This window comes from Suncus etruscus, chromosome 1 (genome assembly GCF_024139225.1).
Source record: "Suncus etruscus isolate mSunEtr1 chromosome 1, mSunEtr1.pri.cur, whole genome shotgun sequence".
Lineage (NCBI taxonomy): Eukaryota > Metazoa > Chordata > Mammalia > Eulipotyphla > Soricidae > Suncus > Suncus etruscus.
The window spans coordinates 57,547,698-57,575,642 of record NC_064848.1 but is presented as its reverse complement, the minus strand read 5'-3'; positions in this window follow the sequence as shown (position 1 = coordinate 57,575,642).

Sequence of the window (27,945 nt, the reverse complement as noted above, 5' to 3'; positions counted from 1 at the left end):
AGAGAAAAATCACAGTAGGCAGGGCATTATCCTTGCACACCACTGACCTGGGTACAATCCCCAGCATTCCATATGGTACCCTGAACCTGCCAGGAATAAGTTTTTGAGTGCACAGCCTGGAGTAACCCATGAGCATCACTGGAATGAGCCCCTCCCCCAAGAGAGAGAGAGAGAGAGAGAGAGAGAGAGAGAGAGAGAGAGAGAGAGAAAGAAGAGAAAATATGAGAAGACAAAACATATAGAAAAAGAGAACGAGCTCTTGTTTTCATTCATCATTTAAATTGTTTTCTGGGTGTCCAGTTTATCAATTTCAGCTCTAAGATTTATCCATCTGCTTCTTTAGTCTCTTTTTGTTGCTCTTTCTCCAAATTCTTGTTGTTCCATTAAGCTATTTATGTAAGCCTTTTCTTCCTTTTGATGAATGCTTATAAAGCTATAAATTTCCTTATCAGTATCAGTTTTTCTGTGTCCCACAGATTCTGATAATTAATATTTTCATTCTCATATGTTTCCAGGAATATTTTGATTTCATCTCAGACCCACTGGTTTTCAATAGCGAACTGTTTAATTTCCAGGTAAATATTGTTTCTCCTCGTAATTCACCTCTATTTTCAATGCTTTATGGTCTGAGAATATAGCGGAAAAAATTCATATCCTCTTGATTTTTATGGAGGTATATTTTGTGGCTCAGCATGTGGCCTATCTTGAATAATGTCCTATGTGCATTGGAAAGAATGTGTATCAAGTATTCAGGGAGAGAGACAGACAGACAGACAGACAGACAGATAGAGACAGAGAGACAGAGAGAGACAGAGAGAGACAAACAGAGAGAGACATAGAGACAGAGAGAGAGACAGAGAGACCTACTAAGCCACTTTCTTCAAATTCTTACTTCAGAGCCAGCATATCTTTGCTAAATTTTAGCCTGGTTAACTATTAAGGGGTGACAAGATGGTGTTGAAGTCTTCCACTAGTATTGTTTTGCTACTGATGTCTTTTTTTAGTTTATCAGCAGTTGTTTTCAGTATTTTACTGGCCCATCACTGGGTTCATATATGTTTAGAAGTGTGATTTATTTATGTTGTACATATTCCTTGGTTAGTAAGAAATGCCCATCCCTGTCTCCTAAAACATTTTAAGCCTATGTGTATCATCTGATATTATATGGTAACTTGAGCATTTTAAGAGAGCAGTTTGTATGAATGATTTTTCTCCAAATTTTGAATTTTAGTCTGTGTTTTCTGTGACTATTCAGGTGCGTTCTTGCAGGCAGGAAAATTTTGAATTCAAATATTTTAATTTATTTTGCCCTATGTCTTTCTTAATTGGTGTAGTTAGCTCACTAATGTTGAAAGAGAAGATTGTCATAAGATTAAGTGTCATTTTTTGTAGGAATTTCATGTATTTTAGGGTCTGCTTGCCTCATAGTTGACACTTCAGTTGTTTAAAAGTTGGTTTTGAGTCTGTTAAGTTTTTCAACTGTTGTTTATCCATTAAACTGTGTATCTTTCCTTCAAGCCTGAATGTATATGGGCTGGGTGAAGCATTTTTGGTGAAGCATTAATTTAATTGAGTTTTGTCAATATACCTCACCACTGCTTCTGGCCTTGAGGTTTGTTTGTTATAAATCTGCTGCAAGTCCTAAGGATGCTTCTTTCTATGAATGTTCCATTTTTGATCTTGCTCCTTTTAGTATTCTATCTCTATCTGTAGTACTCATCATTGTGACTATGATGTGCCTTGGGAGCTTTTCTTTGGATCTCTTTTAGCTGATATTCTTCTGTTATCCAGGATATAGTTACATGCACTCATTAGCTCTGGGACCTTCTCTGCAATGATGTCCTTGACTGTTGATTTTTCATGGGGATTTTCTTCCTGGACTCTGGGACTCCAATGATTCATATGCTATTTCTATTGAGTTTATCCTATACTTCTATTTTTCATCTGTTCACAAGCTTTGAGGATTTTTTCATCAAAAAATTTTTAAAATGTGTTTTAAGGTTCTTTTCCAAACTCTTCTGTTGTATGGAGTTATTATGCAGCTTATCTTCCAGCTCACTGATTCTGACTTCAACAGCTGTTAATCTACTGGTGAAGCCTTCTAATGAGTTTTTTATTTTGACTACCAAGTTTTTTTAGTCCTATTGTTTCAGTTTGAAATTTTCTCATTTCTGTTTTCCTATCTTCTTGAGACTTTGTTGTGGAATATTCAGTTTGATACATTATTTGAGTTCTTTGAACATCATTCATATATTTTCTCTAAAATTCTATCTGAGAGGCTATATAGGTGACTGGTACTTGTTGGGTCAGCAGAACTACCATCTTCATCCTCTAAGCATGGTTGAGATCTCCATAGTTTCCCCATTGTAACTCTTGCAGTATGGAATTTTTTCTATATTTTGTGCTGAGAGTCTTTGACAAGAAATGTGTAGCTGCAGAGGAAAGTGCACTGGCTATGTCCCTCTGAGCAAGGCCATGTTCACTTGGCTGGCAGAGAGGTCCCTGATGATAGTGGAGATTGTTGCATTTCTCTGGTTCTCTTCATCTAATATATTTAAAAATATATTAAGTATGCTGACATCACCACAGTCAGTTTTAGGACATATTCCTCACTTCAGAATGATGTCTAATGTCCATTTGAGGGCAATTATGTTTCCCATCATTGTCATAAGGCTGAATACAAGATAAGCTCTGCTTATGCCTCAAATCTTTGTCATATTAGGTTCACATGAATATTTAGTATATAATAATTAATTCAGATGGTGATTTTAGATTGAAATAATTAGATATAGAGTTGCTGTGACTTGTAGTTCTAAGTAGCATTCTTCTACAGGTATATTGAACATTTTTGTTTTATTTTGGTTCACACTCAGGAATCTCCAAGTTCTGTGCTCAGAGATTATGCTGGAAGTTCTTGGGGGCACATTCACAGTGCTGTGCATCAAACTGGGATTAGTGGAAGGCAAGAAAAGTGCTTGAACTCCTATATTATCTACTCAGTATTCCCTTATGCCCTCACAAATCTTATCTCCTGTAACTTCTTAACTCTTTGCAGTTTGTGTGAATATTGACAGTTTTATTTTATTTTTTGGTAGATGTATGCAAGTAAATTGCAATATAATGAAGTAGCTACATTGAGCTTTTAAAGAGGCTATCAAAATGCTTTTGATGTACTTTTCTTTTCTTTTTTTTTTTTTTTTTTAGTTTTTTGGGTCACACCCGGCAGTGCTCAGGGGTTACTCCTGGCTGTCTGCTCAGAAATAGCTCCTGGCAGGCACGGGGGACCATATGGGACACCGGGATTCGAACCAACCACCTTTGGTCCTGTATCGGCTGCTTGCAAGGCAAACACTGCTGTGCTATCTCTCCGGGCCCTTACTTTTCTTTTTTTTTTTTTTTTAGTTTTTTGATGTACTTTTCTATGTTGTGCATTACAAAACATGTTTGAGGTTACCTATTTCTCTTCACCTTTGCAAAAACTTGTTGCTATCATTTGATTATGAGTTTTATTGAGTTTATATTGTTTTCTCGCTGTGACCTGAATTTCATTTCTCTAATATTGGGAATGTGTTTACTGTTATGTATTTGTTCTCAAGTAATAAGTCTGTGAAATAAATATTTTCATATTGTTCACTTGATTTATGGTGGGGATGTCCAAACAGTTTTCAAAGCATGTCATGAGTATCGCCTGAATAATCTTGCTCATTTTAAATTGAAATAATTTTATTGTCATTGAGCTGTAACTTAAATGTTTGGGGCCACATTCAACTGGAACTCAATGCTTACTTTTCCAATCATCCCAGGGATGATTCCTGGTGGGGCTCAGAGTACCATACAAGGTGCTGTTGACTGAATTTGGGTCAGAGACAAGATGACAGTCATCTTCTACTCTCTGCTATTGTTCAATTTTTCCAAGTTATATCTCTATATACTTTGCACAGTCTGTTATTTGTATGTCAATTACAAATTTGGTATTTATTAGAAAGATTTAGTAACATAATATATAGAGTAAAATAGCCACCTATTTATGTCCACAATGTTACCACATAACATTCATGAAGAAAGTGTCAATGTACCTCCATTACAGTCCATTGAACTGTTTTATTATGCTTTGCCAACATCCTTCCCAATTTGATCATCTCATTTCAAGAATCAGAGTTTGTTTTCACTGAATGATGTCTATTTACATTTTTTTCAAAAACACCATAAATGTTAAGCTTATCCAGAATTAGTCTTTCTACAGATTGCTTTCAATTAACCTGCTGTACCTATGTTATAGATAAAAACAGTATTTTGTGTTTCTTTATTGCATGTATTTTATTGTGTACTTATATGACAATTTTATCCATTTTTCTGTCATTGTACACTGAAGTTGTTTAAGATACTGGCTTTAATGAACAGAATGACAGTAAATATAGGTATGCATATACCTTTTAAATAGGATTTTTTAAGATTTTTCAGATAAAACCTATGGGTGGAATTAATGGACTATGTGGAACATTTAATTAATTTAATTATCTTATGGGAACTACAACTAACACTGCTCAGAGCTTATTTCTTTTATTTTAATGTTAATTTGGTGAAATAAAGTTTTATTAACTTATCATTTATTTTCATCTTTTCTGTAGAAAGAATAGTAGGCAGTTGCTGTCCTACAGCGCCAGTTGAATTTCAATGAATCCACTTCAAGGAGAGTGGGTTGCGCAGATGGCAGAATATGAAATATGAAATAATGAAACCAACCACACACAAGTATGTAGGGTCAACACATCTTCTGGCAGAATTGCTACAAGCTTAACCTTTAAGCAGGGTTTTTTATAGGGGTAAAGCCAGTCATAGGTACAGAGAAGAATGTTTACAATCACAAAGCAAAGTTTAACAATACTTAAGCTATGGGAGTGAGCTGTAAGAACTCTTAGTTAGAAAGGAGACGGTCACACTCAGGGCAGCTTTTAACAACTAACTTCAAATGCAAAATAAGTGATATTAAGAAGTAGAAAAAAATCTAATCCCCCACCAAGGGGAGCTCTGTGGTTTTAGAGGTCAAGGAAGGAGCCAAATTCCCTAAGGTGCAGATCCCATCTTCTGAGAATGGTCAATAGCCCAGAATCTGTACTCTAGCTACAACGTTGGCCACCAGACACTGAGGCTGCAAGGACATATTTGGAAAAGAGAAAAAATATTGATTTTAGTGCTAAATATTATCCAGAAAAGATGTTCTTTTAGTAATATTTGGTGCTGGGATTTCTGAAAAGAATTTGACTGAGGCCATATTTTTGCCTGAAATTTTACAAAGGAGAGATAGCCAAATAACAGAAAACGTAATACCACGCATGGATTTATCTCTTCTGGAATTCCTCAACTATCCAAGCAGGGGAAAAGACGCCCACAGCAGGCCTTTTGAGGAAACCCGTGGTGGTTATTTCAGTTCTCCACACCAGGAAAATCCTGGGATACATCTGGTATGTCTCCTGAGTTTCCCTAAAATGGAGATGTTTATGCATGCCGTGGCAGATCTTTTCAATTCTTTTTTTATACATCTCTTTCCAGTTTTCTTTTTTAATTTAAAGACCATGGTTACAGATTGTTCATAATACAGCTTTTATATTCACAGATAACATTGTTGATAACTGAGCTACAGTCATACAATGTGCAAAAACCTTCTCCTGCCACCAACGTCCCTTCTTTTCCTCTCACTGTTAAAAATGCCCTATCTCCTCTCTTTATGGAACATACATTTTTCTTCTCAATCTATCACTTTCTTTCTCTCTTTCCCTTTTGTGGCTTTTAAACACTTTGATTTGCAGTACAGTGTATATTTCCCTCCATCAATGTTTTTCTCCAACCCACTTTCCCTACATTACTCTGTGGAAGGCATTTTACTTTTCTCTCTCTCTCCTTTTCTCCCCCTCTCTCACTCACTTGCTTTCTCTCTTTCTTTCTCTTTCTTTTTTGACATTATGGTTTCAATATTGTTAATGAAGGGTTGCCATGCAGTCACTTTATCTCCTTTCAGGACCAGTTCTTGTTCAGAGTGATAAGTTACAATTATAATTGTCACAGTAGACCCTTCTCTACTCTAACTGAACTTTCTGCTCTTTGGAAAACTTCCTACCATGGACTGGTCCTTCTGATATTTACTCTATAGGCTCTGGATATTATTACCATACGGTCTTTTATTTTTCTTATATGCCACAGAAGAGTGAGATTATTTTATCATTATCCTTCTCCCTCAGACTCATTTTTTCTCAGCCTAAGATTCTCCAAATCCATTCATGTATAAGCAAATTTTATGACCTCATTTTTGTATGGCTGCATAGTATTCCATTGTTTAGATATACCACAGTTTCTTTAGATATCATATGATGACAGGCACTTGGTTTGCTTCCAGATTCTAGTTATTCTAAATAGTGCTACAATGAATAAAGGAGTGAAAAGGTCATTTTTAATTGTGTTTTTGTGTTTGTAGGGTATATCCCTAGGAGGTGTCACAGTTTCTTTAGCTACTCATCTGTTGTTGGTCACTTGGGTTTCTTTCAGATTCTGGTTATTGTTACTAGTGCTGTGATGACCAGAAGAATAGAGAGGGATATTTTTTGTGCTTTTGTGTTTCTAGGGAATATACCTAGTAGTAGTAGTATTGCTGGATCATATGGAAGTTCAATATCCAGATTTTTGAGAAATATCCAAATTGCTTTCCAGAAAGGCTTGACTAGAAGGTGTCTTGCAAATAGTGAATGAGAGTCCCTCTCTCTCTGCATACATGCCATCACTGTGCTGGTCTTCTCAGAGCTTATTTCTGTATTTATGTTTAGAGGAAAGTCCTGGAGATGTTCAGGGGAATATGTGTAGTTCTAAGGATCAAACTGGTCTCATCATTACTCAATTCAAGTATCTATACATGTTCTATATATTGTACCCCTTTATTTAACATTTTTAGAAGCTTCCACAATTGTATTTTCATGAAGGCTACCACTAATAGTGAATTGCAGTTTTCTTTATTCCATACATTTGCCAGATTTAATTTCCCACCATTTGCTGTACCTCATTCTATTTTAATATGTCTTCTGGCATTAAAACGACTTTAAAAATACATATGTTTGGGGCTGGAGTGGTGGCACAAACAATAGGGCATTTGTCTTGCATACATTATACTTGGATAGACCGTGGTTTGATACTCCAGCATACCATATGTTTCCCCAAGCCAGGAGCGATTTCTGAGCAAATAGCCAGGCGTAATCCATGAGCATCACCAGGTGTGGCATAAAAAGGAAATAATAATAATAATAATAATAATAATAATAATACATATGCTTAATTAAGCAGAGAATTGTATTTAGTTAATTTGAGATAGAGAAGAGACAAAGATGATGAAAAGAGAGAAAGAGAGGGAAGGGAAACAAAGTAAAGACAAAGAAAAATGATCTATTTTGATATCTTGAGGTAGATTGTGATTACTCCAAAATTAAGCAAAAGCATAATTTTTATGAGTTGAACTATACTATTCTGGAATCTGTTTTATTTTATGTAAGGCTATGATGTATTCAAATTTAAAGGAGTTTCTTCTAAAATATTGCAATTTCATTCTTATAATTTGGGCATAGCCCATTCTGAGTTAATTGTGACAATTCTGAGTTAATTTTGTGAAATGAATACTTAATTGTTTCATTTCTTAATTATCAGTTTCTTAATACTTAATTGTTCCATACTTAAAATTTTCATTTCTGAAAGGATGATACTTTTCTCATTGATTTGCATTGCCACCTTTGTTCAGTATCAACTGATTTTAAATGAGTATATATTTAATATTTTCATCTGTCTATACTAACTTATAAGGTTGTCTAGATGTTACCATATTTATAATTCAAGAGTGTTATTTTCTGAAAATTACTTTGCTTGTTCTAGAAACTTTGAATATAATATAAAATTTTATTTAATAAAACTTTAGATTTAATAAATTTAAATAAATGGTATAAAGATTTCCAATATGCCCCATGCCTTCTACACATAACAATATCCATTGATAGTATTCTCATCAAAATTGACATTTGTATACATTTTTATATATTAACTTATCATTATCATTGTATAAAAACCAATATTAGCATTAATATGACTGAAAATTCTGGTCTAAACAAAGGTATGACATATTTCTATATTTTGCAAGTACTAAATTACTCTCAAAATTTCCTGTATAATACATGTGTTTTTCTTTTGCTACATGATCTTATCTCCACTTTCAGTACCATGAAATCACCAATTTTGCTATTGCCTCTGTAGTTGTACACTTTTTTAGAAAGTCATATATTGAAATTATAGAAAATGGAGCTATTTTAAACTGGCTTATTTGACTTAGTTATATGTACTTATTTTATTTTATTTTATTTTATTTATTTCTTTAGCCTTAAAAATATTCTAATTACTGGAATAAATCATATCTCAAATTATATACTCAGCAACCAAAGGATTTGCTATCTGTTTATACTTTTAATCAGATGTAAATATAGTTGCTATAACAATCTATGTGTGGGATGCGTGGACATTAATGTGCAGTTTTTTTGAGTATAGATCAAAGAATGTGATTGATAGATGACAGTATGAGCACAACTAGCATTTGGAAAGTCAACAAAAAATACCTCTGATCTTCCACAGCTCCTCTATCATTGCACATTTCTATCACCAAATAAATGAGAGTATCTGTTACTCAAAAGCATCATAAGTACTTAATATGGTTAATGTTCTGTTATTAGACATCCTAATAGTCATGCAGTGCTACAACATGCTGTTTTAGTCAATTCAGATCTTTGATTCAGTTTGTTAATCTTTGTAATAGAGACACTGATAAAGAAGACTGTTTTGAGATTTTTAAAAATACTATGTAGAATGTAATCATCAGTAGGGGAAAATTGTTAAAGTGATAATACAAACTTTTCTAATGCATGAATGTACATCTTTCCATTAGATTAAATCATCTTTATTTTGTCTCAGAATTCTTTCCAGATTTCTGTTTAGATGTATCTCACTCTTTTTCTAAAATTTTATTAGATATTTTCATTATTGTGTGAAATTTTGAATTTTCAAATTTAGAATTGCTAATATTTGGGATGACCATTTTCATATGTTAGTTTATTTCTTACATTTTAATATTACTTTTTATAAATGTTTGTTAATATGTGTGTTTTAAGATTTTCTAAATATAAGGATCATTTACATATGAATCAAATCTTATATGAATAATAAAGCTTTATAGCTTTCTTTCATTTATTTTTTTTTCTTTTTAGGATAGACTCATGTTATCTATGTGAGTACTTTAAAACATTAATTTTAGAAAGAAAATGTAATATACAAATAAACAGCAACAATAAAAGAGAACATTTATTAATTATCAATTTTATCATATATTGTCTGATAAATGCTATAGGAGATAAGTTTTATGCTTAAAAATAAAATGATTACTAACAAAATTAGTTCCTGATAAAACATATTTCAATGAACTCATACTAAGCTTTTAAAATTTAATATAGCAAGTGATTTATTTTAAAGGATCTTGTAAAACAAAAGTTGGCAGTTATAAACAGCACCACTAAAATTTTGATCGAATTAATTTAAATCAAAATGTCTTTAAATTGAGATTTCTATTTAATTTATAATAAGATTAATTTATAAAGAATTTACAAATAAATAAGTACCCTAAAATTTATATGTTTTACTTTTAAAATTCTATTTCTAATCATATTCCAGTAGTTTAATAATAAACAAGTAGAAAAGGGGCAAGGAACTGCTGCAGAGCAAAGCTATCCCCCCATTTTTGTATCCCCATGATGCCTCCGGATAAGGGTGCTTATTCACAGCTCCACTGCTCACACAGCTTGCTGTTGGCAAAGTCAGTAGAAAAAAGACATCATGATGGCACTTTGAGAGCTTGGTAATGATGTTGATAACAGCACGCAGAGCAACAGCCAAGACATAGGAATAGAAATTGCTAGTGACACTTGATTGCCACCTGCATGTTTTTAAATTCTGAGTCTAATTTTTTTAAATACATATCTGGAAATTACATAAAATAAAGGAAGTTATATGTACATGTTTTAAGAACAAAAGAACTAATCAAAAGGCTCTTTGACAATAATAAATATATCCCATTTCAGCGTATATAGTACTTTCTATGTTTATGTTGTTTTCCCTGGAGGGAATAAATTATCAGTAGTTATAATAGTAGATAATAGAAGTACATTATTATAAAGTGTATTTTATTATAATTTAGAGAATCATTATCAAATAACTGCATTAACAAAAGTGGTAGAAACACGTTGTTAGATAAAACATATCAATTGTTCCTCCAGGTTTTATTTTAGCTTCTTTATTCTCAAAGAATTGTATAGTTGACCTTAAAAATTCAAATAGTAGGCTTGTTCAAAGAAAGCTCAGATACCAAAAGCAAAGCGGCTTAAAGGATTATAATTTTATTCTCAGGATACAACCATGCCAGCTCTGATGCTTGCCCTAATCACATAATAATTCAAATCTAGTCAGAAGGCAAATTTTTAGTAGCCAATTTCAAAAGGTAGTATTTAAATTTTGAATTTTATAATTTAAGACTAAAATGGTAGAAAGGGTGATGTAGTGCAACATTACACAGCACAGCACAAAATACATAAGGAAAAAAAATACATAAGGAGAAAAAAAAAGAAAATTAGAATGGGAAGAAAAAAACCATATATCTTTGCATGAATTAATTAAATATTTAATGAAGATTATAATTAATTTGATTCTGTAAACTCGATTTTTCAGAAAATAAAGAAACATGTTGAGAGAATTAAGAAAGGAAAGAGAAGTAGAGGGAAGGACAGATGGAGCAGAGGTAGAGGAAGAGAGGCAGGAACAAATGGGGCATAAATCTTTGAATATTACTTAAAACAATGTAATTTAAAACATATTCAAGCCAAAGCACTTGTCTCCTAGATTTGATATTTCTAGAATTGCATTTAAAAAAATAGCTTCACATTTTATTTTCACTACTGCCTCAGAACTCATTTAGTTTTCTAATAATTCCATTAACACTTTCTTATTCCTTGTCACATTAGTCATAATCAGTTGTGGTTAAAGTGGCAGGATATTGATAGATATTCACACATTCAGCATTTTAACTTAAAACATTTTATAGTACTACTTTTACTCTATAAAATGTTTAGTAATATTTTAATGATATTTTTTAAAACTCAATAGATGGCATGCAAACTTTCACAGAAGACACAATTCATTATTTGCATGTAAATCAATATAATTGATAACTCTCTTTAGAAAATAAAATAATCAGGGGCTGGAAAGATAGCATGAAGGTAAGGCCTTTGCCTTTCATGCAGAAGGTCATCAGTTTGAATCTGGCTTCCCATATGGTCCCCTGTGCCTGCCAGGAGCAATTTCTGAGCATGGAGCCAGGAGTTTCCCCTGGGCACTGCCGGGTGTGACCCAAAAACCACAAAAAAAAAAAAAGAAAGAAAGAAAGAAAGAAAGAAAGAAAGAAAGAAAGAAAGGAAGGAAGGAAGGAAGGAAGGAAGGAAGGAAGGAAGGAAGGAAGGAAGGAAGGAAGGAAGGAAGGAAGGAAGGAAGGAAGGAAGGTAGGAAGGAAGAAGGAAAGAAGAAAGAAAGAAAGAAAGAAAGAAAGAAAAAAAGAAAGAAAGAAAGAAAGAAAGAAAGAAAGAAAGAAAGGAAAGAAAGAAAGGAAGGAAGGAAGAAAGGAAGGAAGAAAGAAAGGAAGAAAGGAAGAAAGGAAGAAAGGAAGAAAGAAAGAAAGGAAGAAAGAAAGAAAAAGAGAAAGAAAGAAAAAGAGAAAGAAAGAAAAAAAGAAAAGAATCAGAAATTTCAAATATTGACAAAAATATGTTTATTTTTATGTAATTCTTATTATCTCAAATTCTCTATTCTTCAGAATTTGCACTTCATTTGTAGAGATCTTGCCATAGCCAGAATCCTCTTTTGTTTAGGCTGTATCTACTACAGTAATTTATATGTAGGTCTATAGAATCATCCTAACCAAGAGTCTTCCAACTTAGGAAGTATGCTTGAGGGTGAAATTATCAGAGTATATATCAGATTTATTTTTCTTACTATTAAGGGAAATAGTTGCTATATTATTATCCATGTGATAAAAATAGAAATAACATATGTGAAAATTCTTAAATTTAGTAGTTTATGGCATTTTTATGTTCCCTTAATAAATCACACTCAAAAACTGTCATGAGTTATTGGAATTACATAGATTCCTAAAAAGAGGACATGTAAAAAATTTTCACTCTATTTTTTTGAAATATACTGAATTTAGTTTTTAACCTATTCCAAATTTATTTCTTAGTTTTGTAATGTTAATTTATTATTCTGTTGTTGTTCTTGGGCCACACTTGGCGATGATTAGATATGCTACTGGCAGCACTTGTGGGCCATATGTAACCCCTGAGCATTGACAGGTTGTGTCTTTCAAAAACAAAATGTAACAAAAAGAACGCTAAAATACTAAGAATAACTTTTTATCATAAGCTATAGTAAATTTTTTAATCCTATAACTTGGTTTATATTTTAAAACATTTTTATTAAGCGCCGTGGTTACAGAAATGTTCGTAGTTGGGTTTCATTCATATAATGTACATCACCCTTCACCAGTGCAACTTTCCCAAAACCAATGTCCCCCAATTCTCTTTCCTCTTCCCCACAACCTATCTCTGGGATATTCATTCTGATTCTCTCTCTTAATATCACTGCCATGGTAGTTAGTGCAGTTAGTGGTCTGACTGGTTCTTCTAGCCCTCATTTCTATTGTCTCTGAATATTATTCCTATACTGTCTTTTATTTATTTATTTTGGTTTTAGGGCCACACCCTGTGACTCTTAGGGGTTACTCCTGGCTATGCACTCAGAAATCGCTCCTAGCTCGGGGGACCATATGGGACACCAGGAGATCGAATCGTGGTCCATCCTAGGTCAGAGGCGTGCAAGGCAAACGCCTCACAGATATGCTACCACTCCGGCCCCCTGTCGTTATTTTCTTTTATATCCCACAGATGAGTGAGACTATTCTATGTATATCCCTTACCTCTGGCTCATTTCACTCATCATAATAATCTCCATAATTTTGTAGTCAAATTTCATGACTTTATTTTATCTAAAGGATGCATAGTATTCCATTGTATAGATGTACCATAGTTTCTTTAAACAGTGTGTTGTTGGGCACCTGGGTTGTTTCCAGATTCTACTCATTGTAAATAGTACTGAGGTGAACATAAAGTACAGAGAGCATGTTTATAATGTGTTCTTAGGGCATATTCTGAGGACTGGTATTGCTCAATTTTCAGCTTTTTGAGGAATGTCCATATTGTTTACCAGAAAAGCAGACTACACAACATCCCCACCAGCAGTAAATGAGAATTTCTTTCTCCCTGGATTCACAACAACACTGGTTGTTCTTGTTCTTTGTGATTTATGCCATCTCTGTGGTGTGAAATGATATCATTGTTGTTTTGATTTGCAACTCTCTGATGATTAGTGGTGCTGAATACTTTTTCATATGCCTTAGAGTCTGTTGTATTTCTCCTTTGAAGAAAAGCTGTTTATTCTGTGCCCTATTTTTTGATGAGGTAAGATTATTTTTCTTGATGAGTTCTGTTAATATCTTGTATGTCATATATTAGCCACTATACAGCTATAAGTACAGCTATAAATTATAAATTACATTATTAAAGATAAAGTCAATAACTTTTCTTCCATTTTTAAAATATTTTGTTTTGGGGCCACTCCAGATGGCACTTGCTATGCACTCAAAAATTACTCCTGACAGTGTCAGAGGATTATATGTGATTCTTAGAATTAAACCTAGGGTCAGCCATGTGCAAAATAAAAGCCCTCCCAGCTTTACTTACCATGCATCCCAAATAATTATCTTTCATAAGAGAATTAATAAACAAAGGTAATTTAAAATAATTTAAATATTATTTTTATTATGTTTATTTTTCCTTTTTGGGTCACACCTGGTGATCCTCAGGGGTTACTTCTGCCTATGCACTCATAAATAGCTCCAGACTCAGGGAACCTTATGGGATACCAGGGACCAAACTAGGTCCAGCCTCAATCTGCCACGTGCAAGGCTAAGAACTTACCATAATGCTATTGCTCTGGCCCCATTATTTTATATTTTGAATCATAGTATTTTTATTTTTGACTTTTAAATCTGTGATCCCATATATCATAAACTCTTGAAATTTTGTACAGGTGTGAAAATTAGAGGAGAAAATAGAAATAATTACATTATTATAAGTGAAAATTAGATCTAAACCAAAAACTAGATCTAAACTCATCAACCCTTGAAAGTGGTTCTAAAATGTTTTAGTAATACTAACTAAAAGTATTAATGAGAACCTGAAATTAACTAATATTAAGTTATTTTTGCTATAAATCCGAGAAAGAAGTAACTAAAAAAAAGGAAAAAATAAAAGCACTTTTAAATCCCATTCAGCATCAACTTTACCTCAAGAAAAACTTTAAACACTGCATTAAACTATTTTAAAATATTGTATTAAACCCCAAACTTTCTTAGTGAACAGTCTTAAAATTATTTTCATGATCAGAGTCCAAGAAAATGATCTGGGGCCGGGCGGTGGCGCAAGAGGTAAGGTGCCTGCCTTGCCTGCGCTAACCTTGGACGGACCGCGGTTCTATCCCCCGGTGTCCCATATGGTCCCCCAAGCCAGGAGCGACTTCTGAGCGCATAGCCAGGAGTGACCCCTGAGCGTTACCAGGTGTGGCCCAAAAACCAAAAAAAAAAAAAAAAAAAAAAAGAAAAAAAAAAGAAAATGATCTGAGAAAGGACATTTATGTGATACTATCTACAAAATTTAAAAACAAGCTAAATCTTAACAAGTAGGGAAAAATTGTGTCCAGCAATAAGGCTAAATTTATGTTTCTTACTGGAAGCGATAATAATTTGAGTTCAAGTGAGCAAGAAACAATTTAAGTCAAAGTAAGGAGCTTTGGGAAGACTCCTGAGAAATAACTAATTCAAATTAGCACGTTCAGGAGTATGTTAGGTAGCTATGAAAGCAAAAGAATTTCTCTAAGTGTGAAAGCACTGTGATGACCTCTGAGATGCGGACAGATGGGTGGCTTGTTGGAATTTATATAATTCCTGAGATATTTCTAAAATACTAGCCTTTATACATTTGAAGATTTTACATATAAACACATTTGCTAGCAATACTACTCAAAAATAAAAACAAAAAAGTTGGTATTACATTCTTAGTAAAAAAAAAATAGAGGAAATCTTACATTTCTAATACATATATTAGGCAGAAAATTCTATTTTCTGTTTTTAACCTATCTGATAAAATTTGATTTAAACTTAGTTATTAAACTATAGAATATAATTATAATTCTTTAATTCACAAATATTTAGCTTTTACTTATTGCTAGTAATATTCAGAGGAATACTTTAGTTAATTCTGTATGCGCAAGCCATCACAAAACAACAAATGAGATTTATTCATATCAAAATAGGAATTAAAAGAACTTTGTTTTCAATATTGTAAAAGACATTTATCAAAACCCCATTGAATGCATCATACTCAATGAGGAAATTTAAAGGACTCTCTAATAAGATCTCTCACAAGACAACGTTGTCCCCTCTCACAACTTTTATTTAATAAAATATTGAAAGAAAATGCCAAGCACTAGACAAGAAATAAAACATCAAGGTCATTCAAATAAGAAAGGAAGATGTGAAGTGAAGCTTTGGTTATTTGTAGATGAAATGACATTGTGTCTAGAAAATATTAGTCCACAAAAGAGTGTCTAGAAACAATAGACTTATATAGTGACATGGCAGGCCACAAAGTTAATACAGAAAAATCCGAAACTTTTTTTTATACAAATAATGAAAGAGGAAAAAATTTTAATTTTAAAAACCAATACCATTCACAATTGTGTCTCAGACAATCAAGTACATTTTTGTCAATTTAACTAAAGAGGTAAAAACCCTAGTAAAAAAAAAACAATAAACAGTGCTTCAAGAAATTAAAGAGAAAATATAAAAATGAAATATATACCCTGCTCATGATTGGGAGGATTAACATCATTTAAATATCAATACTTTGTGAAACATTGCACAGAGTCAATACAAACCCTATAAGAATTTCCATAACATCAGAAGTTCCTGTAATTCATGTCGAACAATATAAGTCTATGAATAAATAAAATAATTCTTAGCAAAAATAAGATGGGAGAAATCACTGTCCCTAACTTTAGGCTACTATAAAGCAATAGTCATTAAAACAGCATGGTATTGAAATAAAGACAGACCCTCAGTTCAATGGAATAGACTTAAATATTCAGAGATAGAGCCACAAGTTTAAGGTCAATTAATTTTTGAAAAAGGAGCAATAAATAAAAAGTGGAGTAAGGAAAACTTCTTTGCCAAATGGTGCTGAAAAAAGGGTCAAGTACATGGAAAGAAAGAAAGAAAGAAAGAAAGAAAGAAAGAAAGAAAGAAAGAAAAGAAAGAAAGAAAGGAAGAGAAGGAGGAAAGGAAGGAAGGAAGGAATGGAAGGAAGGAAGGAAGGAAGGAGAAGGAAGGAAGGAAGGAAGGAAGAAAGAAGAAGAAAGAGAAGAAAAGAGAGGAAAGAATAAGAAAAAAAGAAAGAAAAAAGAAAAAAGAAAAAAAAAAGAAAGAAAAAAGAAAGAAAGAAAGAAAGAAAGAAAGGGAGGAAGGAAGGGAGGGAAGAAAGAAAGAAAGAAAGAAAGAAAGAAAGGAAGGAAGGGAGGAAGGGAGGGAGGAAGGGAGGGAGGGAGGAGGGAGGAAGGGAGGGAGAAAGGAAGGAAGAAAGGAAGGAAGAAAGGAAAGAAAGAAGAAAGGAAAGAAGAAAGAAAAAATAAAGAAAAAACGAAAAGAAGAAAGAAAGAAAGAAAGAAAGAAGAAAGAAAGAAGAAAAAGAAAGAAAAGAAAGAAAGAAAAAAGAAAGAAAAAGAAGAAAGAAAGGAAGGAAGGGAGGAAGGGAGGGAGGAAGGGGGGAGGGAGGAGGGAGGAAGGGAGGGAGAAAGGAAGGAATAAATGAAGGAAGAAAGCAAAGAAAGAAGAAAGGAAAGAAGAAAGAAAAAATAAAGAAAAAACGAAAAGAAGAAAGAAAGAAAGAAAGAAAGAAAGAAAGAAAGAAAGAAAGGAAAGAAAGAAAGAAAGAAAGGGAGGAAGGAAGGGAGGGAGGGAGGGAGGAAGGGAGGGAGGGAGGAAGGAAGGAAGGAAGAAAGGAAAGAAAGAAGGAAGGAAAGAAAGAAAGAAAGGAAGAAAGAAAGAAAGAAAGAAAGAAAGAAAGAAAGAAAGAAAGAAAGAAAGAAAAGAGAAAGAAAGAAAGAAAGAAAGAAGGAAGGAAAGAAAGAAAGAAAGGAAGAAAGAAAGAAAGAAAGAAAGAAAGAAAGAAAGGAAGAAAGAAAGAAAGAAAGAAAGAAAGAAAGGAAAGAAAGAAAGAAGAAGAAAGAAAGAAGAAAGAAAGAAAGAAAGAAAGAAAGAAGAAAGAAAGAAAGAGAAAGAAAGAAAGAAAGAAAGAAGAAAGAAAAGAAAAGAAAGAAAGAAAGAAGAACTCAGACCTTTCCTTAATGTCATGCACAAAGGTCCAATCAAAATGTATTAAAGACCTGAAACCATAGGTCCATGGAGAAATACAGGTAGAACACTCCATGACATTTAAGCTAAAGGCATCTTCCAGAATAAAACACCACTGCCCAAACAAGTGAAAGCAACAATAAGCAAATGGGTCTACATTAATCTAAGAAGCTTCTGCACTTCAAAGGAAACAGTGACTAGTATTCTAGAAACTTATTCACCCTATACCCATCATATAAGTAGTTACTATCTAAAATATTAAGTAACTGATAGAACATTGCACGACAAAACATGTAATCCATAAAACAACAGAAAGAAGTAATGAACAGATATTTTCTCAATGAAGAAATATAAATGGGCAAAAGATAGTTCTTCATAAAACAAAAAGTGTTTAGGAGTTTTTCTGAAAGACTAAAGTGTTTTTATAAATCATTGAAATGGTTAATATTTTACTGCATACACTATCAGATATTGCTAAGTTTTATTTCTTCTGCAATGAGAAATTTGGTATTCAATTCTTGAAAATACCTGCACTAGTTTATTGGTACTAAATTGCAATTAGGCATATATGTTAGGAGATTAATTATTATAAGTTGAAATAAACCTTTGTAGAGTATGCACATATTAAAATAACCACTGTGAGTAATATTAACTGAATTTAACCATTATAGATTTATGATTCATGGAATTGATTTTAAGAAAGAATTATTTCAAGGAGATACTGAGTTCCAGATTTACAAAAGATATGTAGAAGTAAAAAATAAGGAATTGTTTATTAAATTTAGATATTGTAAACTATGCTTCAGTCTCATAAAATGATGCCCTATTTCATTAAAATTTAGAAAGTATGTTTTTAAATGCATTTTTGTTAATATTTATATATAGTTGTATTACATATTACTGATTAGTACATGTTTATATTTTATAAATAAGCATATCTATATAAAGTTCAAGTGAAATTCAACATTATTGCTCTGTAATCATGGTAAGTTTGTAAATGACAGATAGATGGTCAGTTAGTCTACTATTGGAGAATTGTTACTGAATTAGAAATTTTAAATTAAAACGTGGTGCTTGGAAGACTAAATAAGAAAAATATAACATATTTTAAAATTTAATAATATATGGAAATTAATAGAAGATGACAAAATGTAAGGAAAGGTTAAATTTATATTTCTAGAGAACTAATAGCATAATGCAGTGCAACAAATTTTACATTTTTATCTATGAGTTCTGAGTGAAACAATACCAAATTTGATTTGAATTGATTTTTTATCATAATAATTTATTGTGAGTAGCATATGGAACACCTATTTTTCTTTTGTATTTCACCTCATGTTAAAACACGTTATTTGAACAATATGTACTGAATCATGCTAAAAATTGAAAAATTGAAAAATGAGTCTGCATACCCTAATATTTTCATAGCATTAGGTGAATAACCACATATATATGTAGGTTTGCCATAAAATCCAATTAACGCCATATGGGGTACTTGTCTAAATTGTTACAAGAAGGTAGGTCTTGGAGCTATTTATTGATTCTGTCATGGGCTATTAGAGAAGAGCTGGAATTTGTGCATAGAATTTATATTCTTGGTTTATTTTTTGGATATCTATTCAGCTTAAAATAATTTTTTTGTTTTTGTTTTCTTGGGTCACACCAGGCAGCACTCAGGGGTTACTCCTGGCTTTATGCTCAGAAATCGCCCCTGGCAGGTACAGGGGACTATATAGGATGCCAGGATTCGAACCACCGTCCTGCATGAAAGGCAAACGCCTTACCTCAATGCTCTCTCTTCAGCCCCAGCTTAAAAGAATTTTTTGAAAGATTAATTGGCACTTTCATTTAGATCATGAAATACTATTTTCTGTATATTCTGTCGTTCTATATTGAACTAGCAATTATTTCGACCATAGCTGTGTATTCAATATTTTGAAAAATAATAGTAATTTTATAGAGATAGATGATACTTCAGAAGTTAAACATAGTTAAATAACTAAATAACAAACTCCCATTTAAGATATATATATATATATATAAACTAATCTTTACAAGAAAGTCAAAATATTTTATTATATTTTCAAAACTATTACAAGTAATAGAATAATAGGTTATACCAAACATAACCATAAAGTGAATCTTATCATCTTTATAACCCTACTGTCATCTTCACATGTTGTTATTTTAAATCTGGCTATTAAGATGGTATACTCTGTATGAGTGTGCATCTATACACACATATATATATGTGTATATATACATATACACACATATAAAGAATCTATAAAAATACATTTATGTAAATTTTGTAAGGAATACATTATTATAAAAATAAATAATAAGCATGTTTTGTGATATGTTTTTATTCTTTTAAGAAACAAAGTTTTATATAGTAATTCTAATTAAAATGGAATCAGAAAGATGTGCATAGCTTTCTATGTATTTTATTTTCAGTCTTAGGCTACGATTAGGTAAGAAGTGTCAAATTTCATTACCATTTTTTAACTTCAGTAAAAGGTATTTCAAATTTTATTACCATTCTTTTAATTCAGTATTACACTTAAATTATATAAAAATGCCTGATAAGATGCAAATATTCATATAGTTTTAAAGCATATGAAAAATTCAAGATTTCAAAAACTAATTTTCAAGCATATGAAACATATATTTGTTCTTTGATTGGTAATCTTAAATAAATGCTAATTTTTAATTTGGGAAATTCATATCAAAATTAAGATAAAATTTTGAATCTTAATACTGGAGACCTAAAATAAATTTTTGTTATTTTTATTCACCCTTCTAATGTGTGGCTTATTTTGAAAAAAAGTGTTATAGTTTCTTTTTACGATTACTTTATGTTTAAATAGATAAGGATCAGAAATATACCTCAAAGGGCTGTGATTCATATTATTTATGCAAAATAATCTCAAGTTTGATTCCTGACATGGTATAGTGCCCTTAAGTATGAATAAGGACCTAGGGACTCCAAGCAGTGCTCAAAGTTCCTCTGATCTCCCCTTGCAACACTAGGTCCAATAAGCATCAGATCTTTGTTGAAGTCATTGAATCATATGGCCCTTGGCAATGTGCTTACCAGAACTCCACATTATTGTTAAATGTCCTCCCAAGCCAAAAACATACTGGAAAATATCTTCATATTACAATTCAGAAGACTAGGTGAGAAAGATAAAAGAAAAAAAAAGCCACTTGAGTATATACAAATGGAATATCAAGAATAGCTAAGGTGATTCTTAGAAAAAAGGTGGAAGGCAATCCTTACCCCAACTTTAAATTGTATTATAAAGTAATTTCATTAAAACAGCATGATATTGGAACAAAGACAAACCTTCAGTTCTTTGGAATAGACTTGAATATTCTGAGACTGAACCACAGGTATACAACCAATTAATCTTCGATAAAGAGGCAACAAATAAAAAATAGAGCACAAAAATCCCTTCAACAAGTGGTGTTGGTAAAACTTGTCAATTGCATAAAAAATGAAATCAGACCATTTTAATGGTCTGAGGAAATAAAAATAAATTAAAATGGGTTAAATATCTTAATCTTAGAATTGAAACCATAAACTACATAAAGTAAAATATAAGCCACACTCAATGACATTGAGGATAAAGGCATCTTTAATGAGGAAACACCACTGTCCAAGAAAGTGGAAACAAAAATAAACAAATGGGACTACATTAAACTGAGAAGCTTCTACACTTCCATAGAAAAGGTGACTAGGGTACAAAGGATAGCCATGGATGGGAGAAACTTCATGATAAAGGGCTAAGATCAAAGATACATAAGGTACTGACAGAACTTAACAAGAAAAAAAAATCTAATTCCATGAAAATCTGGGGAGACAAAATCAACAGACATTTCATCTAAGAAGAAACACAGATTGCAAAAAGGTACATAAAAATGTTCTACATAAATAATAATCAAGGAGATACAAATCAATACAAAAAGAGATATCATTTCATACTACAGAGAAAAGCACACATTACAAAGAAAAAGAACCCCCCATGCTGGCATGAAAGTGGGGAGAAAGGGACTCTCAATTACTGGTGAAAATACCATCTAGGTCAGTCTTTCTTGAAAACAATATGGATGTCCCTTAAAAAAATAGAAGTTGTGTTTCCTCATGATTCAACAACACCACTCGGAGACATATGCCCTGAGAACAGAAAAACACAATACAAAAATGCCCTCTGCACTCAATGTTCTTGCAGAACTATTTACAATAGCCAGAGTCTGGAAGCAACCCAACCCAGGTGCTCGATAACAGAAGTATATCTAAACAATGGAATACAAAGCAGCTTTTAGGAAAAATGAAGTCATAGAATTTGCTAATATTGGATGGACATTGAGACTATTATGCTGAGTAAAATGAGTCAGAGGGAAAGGGATGAATATAACTCATCTGTGAGAAAATAAAAGATAATGTGAGGATGATATCCAGAGACGATACTGATGAGGATTAGGAGGACCAGTCCTTTGGTAGGAAGCTTGCCACAAAGAACAGAGTAGAGATTGCAGTTAGAGTAGAGGAGGGTCTAATATGAAAGAGACATTCATGGCATCTCTTTATTAACTTTAGTGCAAACCACGATGTTAAAAATGTAAAGAATGAGGAGAGAGAGAGAGAGAGAGAGAGAGAGAGAGAGAGAGAGAGAGACGGAGGGGGGAGAGAGGGAGTGAGGGAGGGAGAGAGGAGAGAGAGAGACTGAGGGAGGGAGAGAGGGAGGGATGGAGGGAAAGAGAGGAGAGAGGAGAGAGAGAGCGAGAGAGAGAGAGAGAGAGAGAGAGAGAGAGAGAGAGAGAGAGAGAGAGAGAGAGAGAGAGAGAGAGAGAAAGAGAGAAGAAAATACCTGACCCAGAAACACAGAAACAGGCTGGAGAGGGTAGGTGGGAGGGAAGGATTCAGGAGGGAGAGTAAGAGGGAAACTGTTGTCTTTGGTGCCTGGAAATGTGCACTGGTGAAGGTTGTTGTACATCAGATGACTGTAACTCAATCATGAACAACTTTATCTGTGGAAAAAAAACTGTAATATGAACATTATCATGTAACCATGATGTTTAAATTAAATAAATAAATAAATAAAATAAAAAATGTTAATGCAATTAATTTGTAGTATATATAGAAGAATTTATTTTCATTTGGAACAAGCCTAGGGACCAGATTGACACAGATTCATTACAGGGAAGCATACACTCAAACAAATATTCAACATCTGAGTCCTATACTTGGCATCGAAGCTTGCATTCTTCCTTCTATCTTCCTTGTTTTGCCTCTTTCTTCCATTATTTACTCTCTATTTCTTTCTTTCTTTCTTTCTTTCTTTCTTTCTTTCTTTCTTTCTTTCTTTCTTTCTTTCTTTCTTTCTTTCTTTCTTTCTTTTTCTTTCTTTCTTTCTTTCTTTCTTTCTTTCTTTCTTTCTTTTTCTTTCTTTTTTCTTTCTTTCTTTCTTTTCTTTCTTTCTTTCTTTTCTTTCTTTCTTTTTTTTTTCTTTCTTATTTCTTCTCTTTCTGATTTTTTCTTTCTTTCTTTGCTCATTCTTTCTTTCCTATAATTTGTACATGCAAAGCAGATGCTCCACTACTAGCCCAATAGCCACCACTTTGATAAGTGACTCAGCATCCACAACCTCTTGTAATTATGGCCTTGTATTATTTCAGTGCCTCTCACTCTCTTTTATTTATTTATTATTTATTTATTTATTTATTTATTTATTGTTTTTTTGGGGGGCCACACCCGGCGGTGCTCAGGGTTTACTCCTGGCTGTCTGCTCAGAAATAGCTCCTGGCAGGCACAGGGGGCCATATGGGACACCGGGATTCGAACCAACTACCTTTGGTCCTGAATTGGCTGCTTGCAAGGCAAACACCGCTGTGCTATCTCTCCGGGCCCTCACTCTCTTTTATTGCTGAGCTCTTTGACTGTTGTGTTTTCTATTTATTTATTTTCTTTTATAAATATTTATTTAAGCACCATGATTACAAGCATGTTTGTAGTTGGGTTTCAGTTATAAACAGAACACCCTCCATCACCAGTGCAACATTCTCACCACCAATGCTCCCCTACTCCCCCACTCCTGCCTGTATTCATGACAGGCATTCTACTTCTCTCACTCTTTAACATTGTCATGTTAGTTGTTAGTGTAATTATTTTCCTAACAGAGTTCACCACTCTTTGTGGTGATCTTCAAATTGTGAACCGGTCCATCCAGCCCTACCAGCCCTTAACTCTATCTCTGGGCCTTCTTATAGTAATGTCTTTAATTTTTCTTAAAACTCATAGGTGAGTGAGACTATTCTGTGTCTATCTCTCTCCCTCTGACTTATTTCACTTAACATACTAGATTCCATGTAAATCCACATATAGGAAAATTTCATGACTTTATCTCTCCTGATGGCTGCATAATATTCCATTGTATATGTACCACATAATATTCCATTTTATATGTACCGCGATTTATTTAGCCATTTTCTGTTGAAAAGTATCTTGGTTGTTTCCAGAGTCTGACTATTGTAAATAGTGTGGCAATGAATATAGGTGTGAGAAAGGGATTTTTGAATTGTACTTTTGTATTCTTAGGGAATATCCCTAAGAGTGGAATAACTGGATCATATGGAAGTTCAATTTACAGGTTTTTTTTGAGAAATCTCCATATTGTTTTCCATAAAGACTGGACTAGACAGCATTTCCACCAGCAGTGAATAATAGTTCCTTTCTCTCCACATCCTCGCCAGCACTGATTGTTCCTGTTCTTTGTGATGTGCCAGTATCTTTGGTATGAGATGGTACCTCATTGTAGTTTTGATTTGCATCTCCTCGATGATTAGTGACATGGAGCATTTTTTAATGTGTCTTTCGGCCATTTGTATTTCTTCTTTGAGGAAGTGTCTGTTCATTTCTTCACCCCATTTTTGATGGATTATATGTTTTTTCTTATTAAGTTCTGTCAGTACCTTGTATATCTTGTTATTAGCCACTTGTCTGATGGGTATTAAGTGAATAGTATCTCCCATTCTGTATGTGGCTTTCCTATATTAGGCACTATTTCCTTTGAGGTACAGAAGCTTTTCAGCTTAATATAGTTCCATCTATTTATCTCTGTTTCCATTTGTTTGGAGAGTCATGTTTTCTCCTTGAAGATGCCTTTAGTCTCAATGTTATATAGTATTATACATATGTGTGTTCTATATACCTTATGGTTTCAGCCCTGATATCAATGTATTTAATCTATTTGGATTTGATCTTTGTACATGGTGTTAGATGGAAGTCTGAGTTTACTTTTTTTGCAAGTTGCTAACCAGTTGTGCCAACACAACTTGTTGAAGAGGCTTTCTTTGCTCCATTTTGGATTTCTTGCCGTTTGTCAAAGATTAGTTGATTGTATGTCTGGGGAATATTTTTGAGTCCTCAAGTCTATTCCTCTGATCTGAGGATCTATCTTTATTCCAATATCATGCTGTTTTGATAACTATTGTTTTGTAATGCAGTTTAAAATTGGGGAAAATAGTGTCTCTCATATTTCTTTTCTCAAGGATTGCTTTAGCTATTTGTGGGTGTTTATTGTTCCAAATGAATTTCAGGAGTGCTTGATACATTTCTTTGAAAAATGTCATGGACATATTTAGAGGGATTGCATAAATTTGTACAATGTCTTGGGGAATATTGCCATTTTAATGATATTAATTCTACCAACCTAGGAGCAAGGTATGTGTCTTCATTTCATTGTGTCCTCTCTTATTTCTAGAAGTAGGGTTTTGTAGTTTTCTTTGTATTGGTCCTTCACCTCTTTAGTTAAGTCGACCCCACGTAAATTGAGTTTGTAGGGCTCTAATGTGAATGGAATTTTTTTCTTAATGTCCATTTCTTCTCTATCATTATTAGTGTATAAGAAGGCCATTGACTTTTGCGTGCTAATTTTGTAGACTGCCACTTTGCTATATGAATCTATGGTTTCTAGAAGCTTTTTGGCAGAGTCTTTAGGGTTTTCTAAATATATTATCATGTCATCGCAAACACTGAGAGCTGCTGTTGTACTTTTTTAAAAATACAACTCAGTAAAATCACTGTATTTAAATATTTCCTTACAATTCTAATAGCGAGAGGTCAACTCAAGTTATTGTAAATCATATTAGGAATGGTCACAGTAAGATGTAGTAGAATTTGGAACCCAACAAAACACTGACAATAGAGTATAATCATTGGATTTTGATGTGGTCTGAATAAAAAATATCAAATGTATTATAGGTATTATGTGGCCACTAAAATTACCACTAATTATGAACTAAAATTTATGCAATATGAAGTGCATACATATTAGTTTATAATAAATAACATATTAAACAATAACCTCAACATTGCATACATGTGCAGTCAGACATATTTACTATTGTGTTGTGCTATCTTTATCATGTTCACAACATAAATTAGCCTAATTTCAAGTTTTGGAGTATTGACATTAAATAGCATGTGAGTACTAGAAACATCTAACAAGTGTTTTGAAATATTTAGAGAATATAGTAAATTATGGTTGATGACAAGGAAATTGCTTTTATGAGTGTAATATAAAACATATTAGCCATCTTTAAAAACTATTATAAAATTAAATTATTCAAATGAGTATAAAAATTACCATCACTTGATAATGTATCAAATAAGAAAACTTAGGTGATATCCATGTACCTGGACAAGTCAGGACTATATACATATGTGTTGTTAGCTCAGTGAACCATGTTGCCTAGATGCACATGTCTTTTGCATCTCTCCTCTTGAGATGTATATTTTCTTTTTTCATGATGGGATGTATACTGTTGTGATCCCCACATTTGGAGAACTCCACTCTTTCTTGTGAATGCTTTTCTTTGTCTTTTGATCTACCTCTCTTGCCTTCCTCAGAATGCAAAATTATACCTAATCTTAGTTATAAAAAAATGTCAGTCTCCCCAATCACTGAAGGCAGCTAAGCCAAATGAAAAAATGCTCTTAGAGATATGAGTGACTTGAACCACATTCAGGATGCACACAGAACCCTCAGGATTTGCCTAGTATCAACATGTCTACTCTCAATTGGAGAGAAAAAGAATAATTGCTGCTGTTATCATTGATGCCATTAATTAGAAGGGCAGAACTTTCATCTCCAGTCTAGGGTAAAGTAGCTGAGAGCTAGCTAAATGACTAATGTGGCTTTAAAATCACCAGACATAGTGAAGAAGGAGAAGTATTCCCATATACTTAAGGATCATGACTCAAGTCTTTCAAGGATTCTCAAATATAAAAGACCTCTCTAATCTCCCTGATGTGCACTACAAAGCGACAATGATTATATTGTTTTCTGATTTATAGAAACATTAGAGGAGAACTCTAACAAGAAAAGAAAAAGTATAAGAAGTCTCTAGTGAGAAATCACTAAATCTAAAGAGCACAGTAAAATTAAAAATAATCAAGAAAGGAATAAGCACCAGAATAATAGACACAAAGGAATGAAATATTATGCTTAAAGACATTGTACATAAAATACCCCCCAAAAATTACAAAAGTAAAAATATATACAAAACAGTGGAGAAAAATATTATCAGATATAATGGTATAACCTAAAAAAATAAAATCCAAATAATATCAAAAATGATATATTAGAAAAAAGAGATAATGAAAAAAATTATAGGCAGACATTTCCTTAATTATTAATGCCAATTTACAAACCAAGATTCTGAAAGCTTAAAATGTTCCAAACATAATAAACCCAACCTGTTAAGACATATCAAAATTAAAATGTCAAAACTCAGATATAGATACAAACCTAAGAGCTTCAAGAGCAAAGCCAGAATTTAAAAATAACTAAATGAAATTTCAAACATAAAGGCAATGCTATGATATATGATATATAAAACACATGGCATGAAATAAATATGCTAACCAAAATACTCCATCCTGCTAGATTATGATCCAGTTTCGGATGTGTCATAAAAGATTTCACTGACAACAGTTAAAATAATTATTGGTGGGGCTGGAGAGATAGCTTGGAGGTAGAGAGTTTGCCTTGCATACAGAAGGACAGTTGTTCAAATCCTGGCATCTCATATGGTCCCCCGAGCCTTCCAGGAGTAATTTCTGAGTGTAGAGCCAGGAATAACCCCTGAGCACTGCCGGGTATGATCCAAAAACCAAAACAACAACAACAATAACAAAAAGTTATTAGCTAAACCAGGTCTACAAGATACATTAAATACTCTCACACTCTTTAGCAAAAATAAATGCAAAGCAAGACTATGGAAACACCCATAATCTAAACATA